This window comes from Microcaecilia unicolor, chromosome 5 (assembly GCF_901765095.1).
Source record: "Microcaecilia unicolor chromosome 5, aMicUni1.1, whole genome shotgun sequence".
NCBI classification, from domain to species: domain Eukaryota; kingdom Metazoa; phylum Chordata; class Amphibia; order Gymnophiona; family Siphonopidae; genus Microcaecilia; species Microcaecilia unicolor.
This window is the reverse complement of record NC_044035.1, coordinates 306,134,937-306,148,376: the sequence shown is the minus strand read 5'-3', so window position 1 is coordinate 306,148,376 and position 13,440 is coordinate 306,134,937. Positions and strand designations below refer to the sequence as shown.

Sequence of the window (13,440 nt, the reverse complement as noted above, 5' to 3'; positions counted from 1 at the left end):
TGGACCACCAGCAGGGCATTTCTCAACAGTTTGAACAGAGTGTCATCTTTCAATTCTAGATTCCATTTTGCAATAATGAAAGAGTGTGACTTCTTAGGTGTCAGAGAGATCAAAGACTTATGTAGATGTGACACTGACACATGAGACAAGTGAGTGGAAGTAGAAAAGGTTTGCTATTGATCCACCATGCCCACTGCACAACGAGAGCTCCCACCCATAATGCCGGGAAGATCCCTGCTGTTGCTCCAGGAGGAGGAGACCCTGGAGACCTGGGGCTCAATGTCACCCTTTCTCCCCCGGCGCTCAACCCTCCGCCTCTCCCCGAAGGACCTGTGTCTCAGTGGAGGCCTCCTGAACTCGAAGAAGCTGCAGGAAGAGATCCAGATCGAGGAATTGAGAACACAGGACCATTGGGAGGTCTGAAGCCTTTCTGTGCTTCGACTGAGTGTATTACGCCATTAAAACAGCCAGAGTCGGTAACGCTGGAGACTATCTGGGAAGCTCTCCAGCAGTTGGATAATACAGTGGCTAAATCTAAAACTGAAGTCTCGACCTTAGTGAGTACTGTTGAAACTTTATCAAATTCCATAGTAGCTATAAAGACAGAATTTAACGCTCAAGTGGATAAAATTAAAGAAGATGTAAAGAACTTGCAAGATTGTGCCACAATGGTGGTAAAAGATAAAATGATATTACATCGTAAGATTGAACAGATAGAAAATTATAATCGTAGATTAAATCTCCGCTTTCTGAACTTCCTAAAATCTCCGGGTATTACCCCTTTGGAAGTATTTAAGAAATATTTGCTTGAAATTTTGAAATTTACCCCGGAAACGATTCCAACGATAAATCGGATATGCTATTTACCTAATAAGAAAATCTCGGAGAATTCTCTGGAAATGTCGGGTCAAGAGAAGAAAGACTTATTAAATATATCTGAACTTGGAAACATCATTATCTTCAGATTCTGAAAGGGCGACCTTATTGGTTTCATTTGTGTTTGACCAAGATTTGGAAGCGGTGAGAAGGTTATCCCTCCGAAATTTACAAACTTTGTTTTATGGGAATAAAGTTTGGATATTTCCAGATGTAACAAAGAAAACACAAGATAGGAGGAAAGCTTTTTTGGCTTTAAGAACGGACATTTTGGCATTGGGGTCTTCCTTTTATCTTAATTACCCATGCAAATGTGTTGTTAAATATGTTGGCATAAAATATGTCTTTTTTCTTCAGGAACAGTTACGAGCTTTTATAGACTTGAAAAAGATTCACACTGTATTACCCTCAGTTGAGAATTTATTTATTTATTTAACACATTTGTAGCCCACATTTTCTCACCAATTTGCAGGCTCAATGTGGCTAACATCAAACCGTAAAGGCAGTCGCCAATCTGGTAACTATACAGATAACATAGTGCAGAGGACAGGGAGATCAAAAAACGGGGTATAAGGGCAAAAGGTGAAAGGGTAGAAGTGGTCAATATGGTCCATTAATTTGCTGTGTTACAGAATATAGGGGTAGGCCTTTCCGAATAAGCTGGTCTTGAGTGATTTCCTGAAATTGAGATGATTGTGGATTGTTTTCATAGCTTTTGGCAGTGCATTCCATAGTTCTGTACTTATAAAGGAGAAGGTGGATGCATAAATGGATTTATATTTGAGACCGTTGCAGTTAGGGTAGTGGAGGTTTAAGTATGAATGGGATGAACTGGATATATTCCTGGGAGGTAGATTGATTAGACTTGTCATGTATCCAGGGGCTTCTCCGTAAAGAATTTTGTGGACTAGGGTGCAGATTTTGAAGGTGATACGTTCCTTAATTGGAAGCCAATGCAGTTTCGCTCGAAGGGGTTTAGCACTATCGAATTAGGATTTTCCATAGATTAATCTGGCTGCTGTGTTTTGGGCGGTCTGTAGTTTCTTTGTAAGTTGTTCTTTACATCCTGCATATATTCCATTGCAGCAGTCTAAGTGGCATAATATGATTGATTGTATTAGATTACAAAATACTTCTCTGAGGAAGAAAGGTTTTATCCGTTTCTTTGTAGTGGAATTTATTTGGTTTTCGAGTGTTAGATTGCATTCGATTATAACACCAAGTATTTTTAGGCTCTCAGAGACAGTAAGGGTAAGATTTGGGGTGTTTAAGGTTGAAGGTTGGAACTTATTGTGTTGAGATGAAAAGATAAGGCAGTGCATTTTCTCAGTGTTTAGTTTCAGTTGGAAAGAATTTGCCCATAAGTTCATGGTGTTCAAACCAAGATTAATTTCATTGGTGATTTCAGACAGGTCGTGTCTGAAGGGAATGTAAATTGTGACATCATCTGCATAGATGAATGGGTTAAGGCCTAGATTGGATAAGGACTTGGCCAAAGGGATCAACATTATGTTGAAGAGTGTTGGGGATAATGGTGAACCTTGGGGGACTCCACAATCCGCTTTCCACGGTGGTGAAATGTTTGAATTAGATTTAACTTGATATGTTCTAGAGGTTAGAAAGTCCTTGATCCATGTACGTTTCCACCAGTCCCAAAGTAATCAAGAAGGTTTAGTAGAATGTTATGGGTTACCATGACAAAAGCACTCAACATGTCAAATTGGAGAAGAAGTATGCTTTTGCCTATGGATATTTCCTGCTTGAAGTTGGCCTGAAGAGTGATTAGCACAGTTTTAGTGCTATGAAGGGGGCGGATAAGATTTGGGGTGGGGAATAAGTGAAAGGGGTGGGGAATAGCGTGCTATAGTGTTTATTTGTGACTTGTGTAATGATATTGTGTAGCTTTTCTCCTGAGCTGTATGTTACTTACCCCCTTAATTGTGGTCTAAAAGATTAACCATTTATTTTCATATTATTGATGTAAAGTTTATTTTCTTTTCTGAATTTCTTGAACAAGTGTTATGACTTGTAAATTGATTATATACCAATAAAAAAAGTTATGTTTGCACAATTGTTTAGGCTGTACCAATATTTTACTAGAACAGGACACTCGATTGTATTATGACACACACTCAGGTCAGTATTTTTTTCTGTAAACTGCATTAGCCCAGCTAAGGGTATACGTATGCCTTTAATTTCTAAATTCACAGCATTACATGAAACAGCTCTTTAGACTGTATAAGCTTTGTTCTAGGAACAGAATTTGATAATGAGCCTCTACACATGTTCTACTCAATTTCTGTATTGTTTATTTTAGGGTGACACAACATTTCTGGCTAATTCTAAAGTGGAAAGGAATGTTTACCTCACTGTGGTTATTATGGAATGCAGGAAATTGTGTGCAAGAACACTTTGATGCCTTGTCCTCTTTATTTCAGCTGCCTGAATCTGTCTCCCTCTGAAGTTCTAAAGGATCAGTAGGATGTGTGATGTGCACACAGGAGCTCCTCAGGAGACAAAGAAGTCATCTGGTCTCCATACTAGCAACTGGCTCAGTGGATAACTTTGAGACTGTACTTGATTATTTGGTAGCGTGGGATGTGCTGACGTGGGAAGTTTATGAAAGTGTGACTATTCTTGGACAAGCCTTGTGCAAGCTGGTTCAAAACCTTTTGGACATTATTTGGAAAAACGGCGAGAAAAGCTGTGAGCTTTAGATAACTGCACTGCGGGAAGCTGAAAGAAAATCTCTGGGTACTGAGTTCACTTTGCAAAGTTATGAAGATCTTTCTTCCCCTTCAGAGAATCTGCAAAAATATAGACCCCCATTGTTAGAAAAATACATGATCACGTACAGAGTCTTTTAATAATTTTACTGGATCAAGGTTTTAATACAAGATATGAATGTGATGAAATTCAGCTATCAATATACACAGGGCTTTTTTTGAGGGGGTACTTGGGGGTACTGAGTACCGGCACCTTTTCTATTGTCTGCTAAAATTGGCCCATGGTTCCCAAGTTTTAATGAAAGAGCTCAGGCTGTACACACAAATTCTTCCTTGTCGTAGATTCTGTGACTGGTTGCAGGGGGCCTGGCTATTGTGGGGTTGGTCCCTCAGTGATCAACCCACCCTTGAAGGGTGGTCTGGCATTTGAGTATTGGCACTTTTTTTGCTAGAAAAAACGCACTGGATATACACATCATCACAGCAGGTGAGATCAGACTTCTGTTGCACTGTATTCAAAATTTGCAATGCCATTTGTGATTCTAATAAGGGATATGTTGGCTCCTTCGTAGCACAAATTAATTTTGGGCATCATAATTCTCCAAGAAGTCTTTGCATGAAGAAGTAGAACCAGGGATGAGCCTGTCCTGAAAGTCTGGAGCTACTTGACAACTCTAACAAAATGACATTATCAAACAGAAAATTTGGTGGTATGGTATATTAATATACATAGTAATGAGGCCTCTCTTTCAAAAAAAGTTTTTTTTAAACAAAGTAAAGAATAAAACATTGCACCAACAATATTAGACTAATGAAATGGTAGGTCTGGCCTGAGGGTATCTGATGCCCTGGGGGGGGGGGGGGGGGGTTCTTAGTAATCATTTTGTGGCTGTGGCCCCAAGATTGCAGCCAAATAAAAATCAGTGACACACCCCACCACCGCCACCACCACAACAAAAGCACAGAATAATGGTTAACCAATGGAGAGCTTACCCAGGTTCTGACCTAAAACTTGGAATCTGTGACCCTATTGGGGGTTCTGATCCATAGTTTGAGAAGCTCTGCCCTAGGTGAACCTTCAGCCATGAGCCTCACCCCCACCCTATACTCCAACAGTCCCTGTTCCCTCCCTAATCTGCACCCCTCCCCAGTCCCCACAAGTACACTATCTTCCTTTTACTTAACCCCCTCTCCTCCCCTCCCTTCAGTCATCCAGATTTCCCTTCTCCTTTCCTCTCCTGCCTGGTTAAACACAGCTAAACATCTACCCCCCCAAATGTTTACGTGCTGTTTCTAAAAATAAAAATGATATCATTACTTCCTATATTTATTGCAGGATTTTATAAGTGGCACTTTGCAGCAAATATCCTGCATTAGCATGAGGCAGGCACTACTAGCACTACCTGTAAATCTGATTCCTGTTGGCCTTGGCCTGTAGCATTAACAGCACATTATTAACATAACTGTGAATGAGATGCAGTAAAAACATCTGCATATCACAAAATGTTTGCAAAAGTCAGTTAAAAAGTATGTTATATCTGAGTAGGACAAGTGACCACATATAAATAGAAGATGCGATGTAGTCTATTAGAAAACTGACTCTTACTACACTCATCTTTTAGAAAAGTTCAAAATTGGTATTAATATGAAACTATAGACCCAGTAGGACATGTTTGACTAATGTAAGTCTGATAGTTAAGCACTTAGTGGTATTGAGATAATAATGCGCATGGTTCTTTTTTCTTCTTTGGATTTAACTCATACCTGTTCAGTAATAGCTCAAGTTGAGTTACATTATCCATCTGTAAGAGTGATTCAGTGTAAATCTTTTTTTTTTTTTTGAGTCCTCATTCCTGTATAAGGGAGTGGAAGTTTGGAATATGTTACCCTTGAGTATTAGGGAAATTCAGATATAGTTTTTTGAAAGGCATTAAAAAACTTATTTGTTTAAAGAGAAGACTTGAGTTTTAGCTGATTTTTAATGTTAAATTGCTTATTGCAACTCTCCTAGAATGTAGGACTTCTTATAGCTCTGATCTATTTTGAATCTGTATTAAATGTAGCAGAATATAAGAACTATATAGCATAGCATACAGTAGATACATTAGAACAATTGATTTTTATTTATTTGTTTATATTTGCTATACCTGTCTTCAAATACCAGGCCCATAAAGGTGGTTCACAATAAAGACAAAAACTACAAAAGTTAACCAACAAACAGATTGCTATTACCTTACAAAGCCCTAATGCTCATGCCCCTAAATCTCCTTCCTAAAGGCCAGCTAGAAAATAACAAGTTTTTACTATTTTCTTAAATTCCTTAAAGTATTTTTCCTGTTGAAGATAAAGACGTAAGGTATTCCATAGGGACAAAGCCAAATACAAGAAAACAGCTTGGTGGGTGTACTCCAGGTGAGCCTTAATTGAAGGAGAAATAAACAAGAAAGAAACCTGAGAAGATCATAGGGTCCTTGAAAGGTGATACGGAATTAAGCAATCAGCCGAGTACAAGGGGCAATATGAATGTAGTATTCTATATGCAGGATTTTAAAGTTGCTTGAAATAGTTGCTAGGAAGTGACGTCATTTCAGTCAGGTGGGATTGGAAGAGACCAGCAGGGAGAGTAGGGAAATTGGACTCTCGTTTTGGTGGGATCAGAGGAGACTGGTAAAGAGTACAGCAATGGGACTCTAAAAATATAGAGCAAAGGGCCATCAGACCAGAGTATTAATACTAACAAATATATATTCCAGTCAAGTTCTTGTTTATGCTCATTCTAAAGCATGCTGGGACATGTCTGCTTTTGATAATCAGAACTACCAAAACAGTTACAGAGCTATGTGGTCAGTATCATCTATCGTGTGTTTGTTTTTGGATAAGCGGGATGCATGCTTATTAGAAGTGCAAGTATTGGCAATAGCTTCTGCGAACAATAATTTATTTGATATTATTCCCAAATGCGAGACGACTCCTTAATCTTGTTAAAGCAAAGGGAAATGAAGCAGTACGGTGCCTCTTCCAGCATATTTGGCATTTAGAAGACAGATCATTCCCCTTATATTCTGGTAAGTAACACACAAACCTACCCTCACATATTCTGACTAGTGTTTTCATTTTCAGATTTAACTGTGGTGGCAGTATGCCTTTTCCAAATTACATCAATGCTGAAGAAGAACCATGTTTATTAAGGCACTGTTTACTAAGCAGTTTTTCCATAGACACAAAATGGTAGAACCCCTTCAGTAAATAGTCACTGAGGGGAATTAAAAAGTCAAAAGATGTTATGAGTTTTTTTATTAAATTATTCTCATAGGCCCCAAGTAGTAAAAACATTATCTTAAAAAAGTACCCTATGTTAACAATGCAGCTAGATTTTTTTAAGTACTGTAGAGTTATCTTATAAAAACACAGGACCGCAGTGAGTGAAAGCTAGGGTTTTTTTTAGGGGGGGGGGGGTTGTTAGTTCCACAGCTGAAGTTGTTCCCTTCTGGCTGCAGAGGGTCCTCTGCCATCAAGAGGCTATGGTGGCAGAGTGCAAACTTGGATACAGAGCAGGCTCTAAGCCTGCCTGCATCCTCCCTGGGGGAACCCTAGGGGCTTGAGGAAGATAAACTTGAGAATTTCCTTAGGGAGGCAGTCTCTCAAGAGGGAGAGACCTCCCAAGGAGAGGAGGATAACTTTCTGGTAGTATACGTTCCAAACAGAGGAATTTGGTCACCTGATTGACTCAGTGATCTCAGCCTCATGAATTGGGCTGGCACCCCAGGCAGAAGTGATGGATGGGGACCCCATTCTTGAGGGGCTTCAGAAGCCACCCAAGGCCTTTCCCTTGCATAGAACTCTTTCCCAGATGAATTTGGCAGAGTGGGAGCCCCCTGAAGATATCCTGAGGGCTACCAAGCTGCTGGGCAGGTTATAGTCTTTATCTTTTGAGGACCTGGCCGGGTTTTTTTCACCTGTTTAAAGTGGACAGTGGTAGTCATGGTGGTGACAAAGAAGACCATGATCCCAGTAGAGAATGGGTTTGCTGAAGAATGGCGAAAACACAAACAAGAGTCCATACTCCACGTGAAGCAAACAAAGGATAACAGTGGGGTAGTTGAGGAAGGTAGGATATCTTTTTTTGACAGTTCTTCAGTCTGACTCGACACAGACTATGTTTCAGTGACAGGACCTGCGTCAGGAGTCTCTGACTATTGCATGAGAAATAGGTTTAGAAACAAACTGGATCTATTTTACATCAGTCAACAACCTTTCTTGGCAGAGTAGTTAATTGCACATTTCACATGTTTATACAGATGCGGATCTGCAAATCCAGCTTCATATGGAAACACTCATCTAGCGATTCTCCCGCCAAACACATAGAGGGCAGCGAAACATGGCACGTGCTCTGAAGTACTCTCGGGACGCCCAACAAGATGAGACGAGATGCAGCGCATGCAGTGAAGTACTACTTCAGAGCATGTGGCATACCTTGTTACACTCTATGTGTTTGGCGGGAGAATCACAAGATGCATTTTTTGATACAAAGCTGGATCTGCAGCTGTTTCTATGGTGATTGACTACTCTGCCAAGAAAAGTTGTTGATCGATGTGATATAAATCTAGTTTGCCTAGGCTGAAGAATGCCCATGATTGGAAGGTAGAGCAAATGCTAAAAACAAGTTTTTTATAGGACCTATGTGGCCTATGCTCTCTTGAGATGGGCCCAGCAGCTACCGGAGTCCTGGAGGTGCCCTGCCTGGAATTGGGGCAACCATTCTGGTGGATATACTCAATGACCTGGTCTGTATCTCTTAGGCAGTAGCATCTGTGGTGGTGACACATAGATGGCTCTAGCTTTGCCATTGGGCAACTAACTTAACCTCAAACGCACATCTGAATAAGCTGCCCCTCTGGGGCTGCCAACTATTTGTGGAAGATTTGGAAAACTTTGAAGGACCTTGGAGAAGCCAGGCCTCAGTGGCTTCCAGAGAGCCACTCTTGGGCATCACCATGTTCTATAGGGGGCAGGGCTAATTTCAAAGACTCTTAGTACGGCTTTGGTAAGTGGCCCCTTGCCATCTCTGTAGATTTGAAATCACAGAAGAGAGGGACCTTCTGTAGGGCTTGAAAGACTAGAGACCTCGGTACCTTGGCCTCCCTGGCAGGAGTCATGGGGCCACAATGAGGGTTGATGGGGCTCTTTAGAGGTTCAGGTGGGAGGAGGATCTGCCACTTCTACTACAAGTGGTCCCTTATAACCTCAGACCAGTGGATCCTCAGTGGTTCAGCATGGGTATGCCTTAGAATGTGCAAGTTTCATTTCAGATGCCAGTATGGCATCTCTGTGCGGTTCTCCTCTCAGGAGAGAAGCCATGGAAATCACCCTTCAAAAGTTGCTCTGCCTCACGGTAGTGGAGTTCATCCCCTGTCAGGAGCAGGGCCTAGACTAGTTCTCGATTTACTTTGTTGTGCCCAAGAAGGGCGGCACCATCTGCCCAGTCTTGGATTTTAAAGGGAATTAGTGCTTCCCTCCAGGTTCCTCACTTTCACATAGAAACTCTGCAGTCAGTGATAGCCTCAGTCAGACCAGGAGAGTTCTTGACCTCCTTGGACCTAATGGAAGCCTATCTGCACATTGTAAACTGGAAGATGGACAAGCAATTCCTTCAGTTCTGTGTTCTTGATAGACATTTTCAATTCAGGGTCATGCTGTTTGGGCTATCCACAGTGTCCCACATCTTTTCCGAGGTTATGGTGGTGGTGCCAGTGTATCTCTGCAATCTGGGAATATAGGGGCATCTGTATCTAGATGGCTGGTTCATTCTCCTGAAAAAACAGATGTTCAAGTTGCAGGCTCAAGAGAGCTCTCTATGATCAGCAGACTCCTCAGGATTAGGACTACCTCCAGTTGCTTGGTTCCAGGACAGCAACTCTGGAGGCATACCTTGGGTGAGAGTACACATGGCAGCCTCTTTAGAGAGCATTGTTGTCCTGTTGGGCCCCTTAAACCCAGGACTTTGATATGCATCTTCTCCTGTCTGGTTCACTCCAGGGGAGCCTGGTATTTTGGAACAGGCCAGCCCATCTTCACAGGGGGTCCTACTATATCCTCCAAATTGGATGGACATGATCACAGATGTGAGTCTCTCTGGTTGAGGGGGGAGGCCGATTGTCTTGGCTTTCCTGAGGTCTCTCTTTTTTCCTCAACATTTTTTGATAAGATATCAGAAAACAAGATATCTTCAAGCATAACAGTTCTCGAGTGCTCTTTCCTCCTCCACTATAATTTTGATTTTTTTTTTTTTTGTGATTTTTGACTTTTTGTCATTGTAGTATTCTTCTGGTATGTTAACCTGTTTTAGGTCACACTTAACAGATTGTCAATTTAGAATACAAGTGAGCTCATATCTTCTTGGAATTGATGTATCATCTGGAGCACATCAAGTCTCGGCCTTATTGGCAGTTTTGTTTGATATTGACATGGTTCAGAATACTGTAAGTTACATGTGTCCCGGCCGCATTTAGACACTTACCTTTATGCCAGGCCTATGGCTGTTGTAACTGTGGATGTGTAAATGTTAGGCTTGCTGATACTGGGTTACATTAGTATTCTATAATAGAACCAGGGTGCCCAGGTGCTGTTATAGAATAGGCTCCTACTGCATGATCAAATCTTACATGTGATTTTCATACAGGTGTGTACCATGTGTAAATGTTCCACAGTTAACTTGTAAATGGTCACAAGATGGGCGTACATTTGTTTTGAACAGAGAACCAGGTTAAAGTAATTTTGGACTTGATTTTCAGAATTGGAAGAAATAACTGCATCCTGATCACTTTTTCAATTATTTTGTAGATGCACCATGTTTGAAATACCAGAGGAAGTTAGAGACCACTATTTCTGCTCAGTCCTGTTTTCTCAGCACATATGTTGGGGCTGGAAATTTATGTCTTGAGGACATATACACAGAGAATATTTTTGAGGCAGTGACCAACACCAGCGTGACTGAGCATACTCAGATCCTTTCAGAAATCTTTACTGCCAGTGGACTTACAAACAAAGAAGCGGATACAGTGCTCATATCAGGAGAAGCAGGAAGTGGCAAAGCATGCTGGGACATGTCTGCTTTTGATAATCAGAACTACCAAAACAGTTACAGAGCTATGTGGTCAGTATCATCTATCGTGTGTTTGTTTTTGGATAAGCGGGATGCATGCTTATTAGAAGTGCAAGTATTGGCAATAGCTTCTGCGAACAATAATTTATTTGATATTATTCCCAAATGCGAGACAACTCCTTAATCTTGTTAAAGCAAAGGGAAATGAAGCAGTACGGTACTTTGCTTCAGCACATGCATCAGTTGTGGGCCACAAGCAAAGCCTTTGATAATTTTTCATTTACTTTCCCATTTAGCTGCAGATGACTGCACAGTATTGGAAAACAGATTTCCCTGAAAACACTGTTGTTGGCCTGACAATCATCAAGAAGAGATTTTTCTGTTGATCCTAGAGCACCCAGACAGGATATTGCTGATGTTTGATGGTTTTGATGAATTCAAGTTTAAATTTAATGATGAGGAAAGGCATTGCTCTCCTACGGACCCCACCAGTGTCCAAAGTATTCTCTTCAATCTTATCCAAGGCAACCTGCTGAAAAATACTACCAAGGTCTTGACCAGCAGAACCAGTGCAATAACGGCAGCACTTCGGAAATATATTCAGAAAGAGGTCACTGTGAAAGGCTTCTCTCAAGAAGGAATCAAAATGTATATGAAGAAGCACCATAACGATCTTAGACTTGCACAGCAAATGATAGATTTAGTGAAAACAAACTCATCTCTACATGGTCTTTGCCACATTTCTGTTTTCTGTTGGATAGTTTCTAAGTGCCATAAGAACTCATTCGGAGGAGTTGCTCTCCTCAGTCCATAACAGATATGTACCTGCTAATTTTACAGCACTTCCTGTTGTACAGTATACCAGAAAAGCAATGTGAGGAAAACATACTTCAGAAGAAGTATGGCACAATCAAGCATCTTGCAAAACTAGCTTTTGATGGTTTGGGTTCCTGCTGTTATACATTTTCACTTAAACAGCTCAGAGAAGCTGAGGTATCCGAAGAGGACATGTCAGCTGTTTTTTTGATCCTTTCCAAGAGCCTTTCCTGTATGAGAATGTATCAGATCAGCAGTATGAATTTCTTCATATTACTTTCCAGTGTTTTTTTTTGTAGCATTATATATTGTAATGAATGATCAGTTTAGTCCAACCATGCTTAGTCTCCGAGATGACTGATTGTTTTAGAAAAATAGAAAACGAAGGAAGAAAATACTGCGTTTAAAGCTAAGTGTTAATTTGAATAATGGACTAAATAAGTTAATGATTGGAAAGTTTAAGACATAAACGTAAGGATCAATGAGGAATGCCTGCCCACCATAAAAAGTGCCTGGCTCACAGTATAGCCTGAATGGTGGTGATATGGTTGTCTGACAGATCCTATACTAAAATACCCTTTAAATCTTTATAAAGGAGCTGTAAAATAGTCTGAGAGTTGGGCATTATTAGAAGATTGTTATTTATTCAGCCATACCAGAAAGAACTCACGAAGACCAGCAGGCAGTATTTGTTGTCAAACCTACTTTCAGTCTCCTGGCAAAGAAGAAGAGACCCTGTTGCAAAAAGCAGGACTTCTCCACCTTCAGATGACTTCCACTTTTCTGGCAGGCCTGCTGTCTCAGAAACATTATGCTCTATTACTTGAATCCTGGCCAATTGGGAAGTTGCCAAAGAAGCAACAATATGCTAGAAAGTATTTGGTACAAAGCATACAGAAATATTTTAAATCAGTACCTCCCGCTGTGCCAGGTGAGAAGAAAAGCATGCATGCAATGCCTGAATTTATCTGGTTGGTAAAATGTATTTATGAAATGCAAGATGTAAATCTTGCAAAGTCTGCAATAAGTAAACCTGATGTTGAGCATTTGAAACTAACTTACTGTGGTATAGGTCCAGCTGAGTGTACAGCACTAGCCTTTGTGCTAAGACACCTGAAGAATCCAGTTGGACTGCAGTTGGATTACAATTCTGTTGGAGACATAGGAATTCAGCAGCTCTTACCATGCCTGAATATTTGCAAGGCGCTTTAGTAAGTAACTTTGTTTTTGATATTTTATAACAAAGAAAGTGTTTTTCAGGTAAATACAGATCTTCTGTCAAAAATGAAGCCACCAGTGTGAAATCAAATTTACTTTTTACAAGAATGTCGCTAGACTCCTTTTTAACTTTTTCCCCCCCAGAAACTGTAGTTTCCATTAAGTTGCATGACACAGTTTAACTTGGTTATATTTGAAACGCAACAGCTGCAATTGATCTTTGATAAGTTTGTTCTTGATTCATTACTGTTCTTGAATTTCATGTGTAGTTCCTCTCCTCTACTTCCCCTCAGATTTTAGTAAGTCATCCCTTTGAGTTAAATGGATGCAAAATGAAGTGCATAGGCCCCATCTACTGCCATAAATACACAATACCCTCAAAGAAATGTGAAATGAGAAGGATAATCAATTATTTACAGTTTTTATTACAAATAACTAGGGCTTGATTTACCCAGTTTGATGTCTTAAAGGATGTTGTGCATAAGTGTTTTTGGGAAAGGAACTACATGGAGTGAATTACAGTGAATTGAGTCTGTCTGCCTATCTATAGGAGATGTAGTGATGTCTGTAAGCAGAGGGTGGCATTTGCATAGCTTTGGAAGGGGGTGTCTGAATAAGGAGCATGCACTGTGGTAACACAGTAACGTAGAGGGGCATTTTGAAAGGTCGTCCAAGTCAGAATGGGGCATCCATGTCAGAACA

General features: G+C 40.5%; 1 protein-coding gene and 1 pseudogene across 4 annotated transcripts in view; one reads left to right on the top strand and one right to left on the bottom strand.

Annotated features, from left to right (window-relative positions):
* SNX20 (sorting nexin 20) overlaps positions 1-13,440 on the bottom strand; it is a 105,382-nt gene that overhangs the window by 63,030 nt on the left and 28,912 nt on the right. The window lies entirely within an intron of this gene.
* LOC115470798 lies at positions 3,363-12,732 on the top strand (annotated as a pseudogene).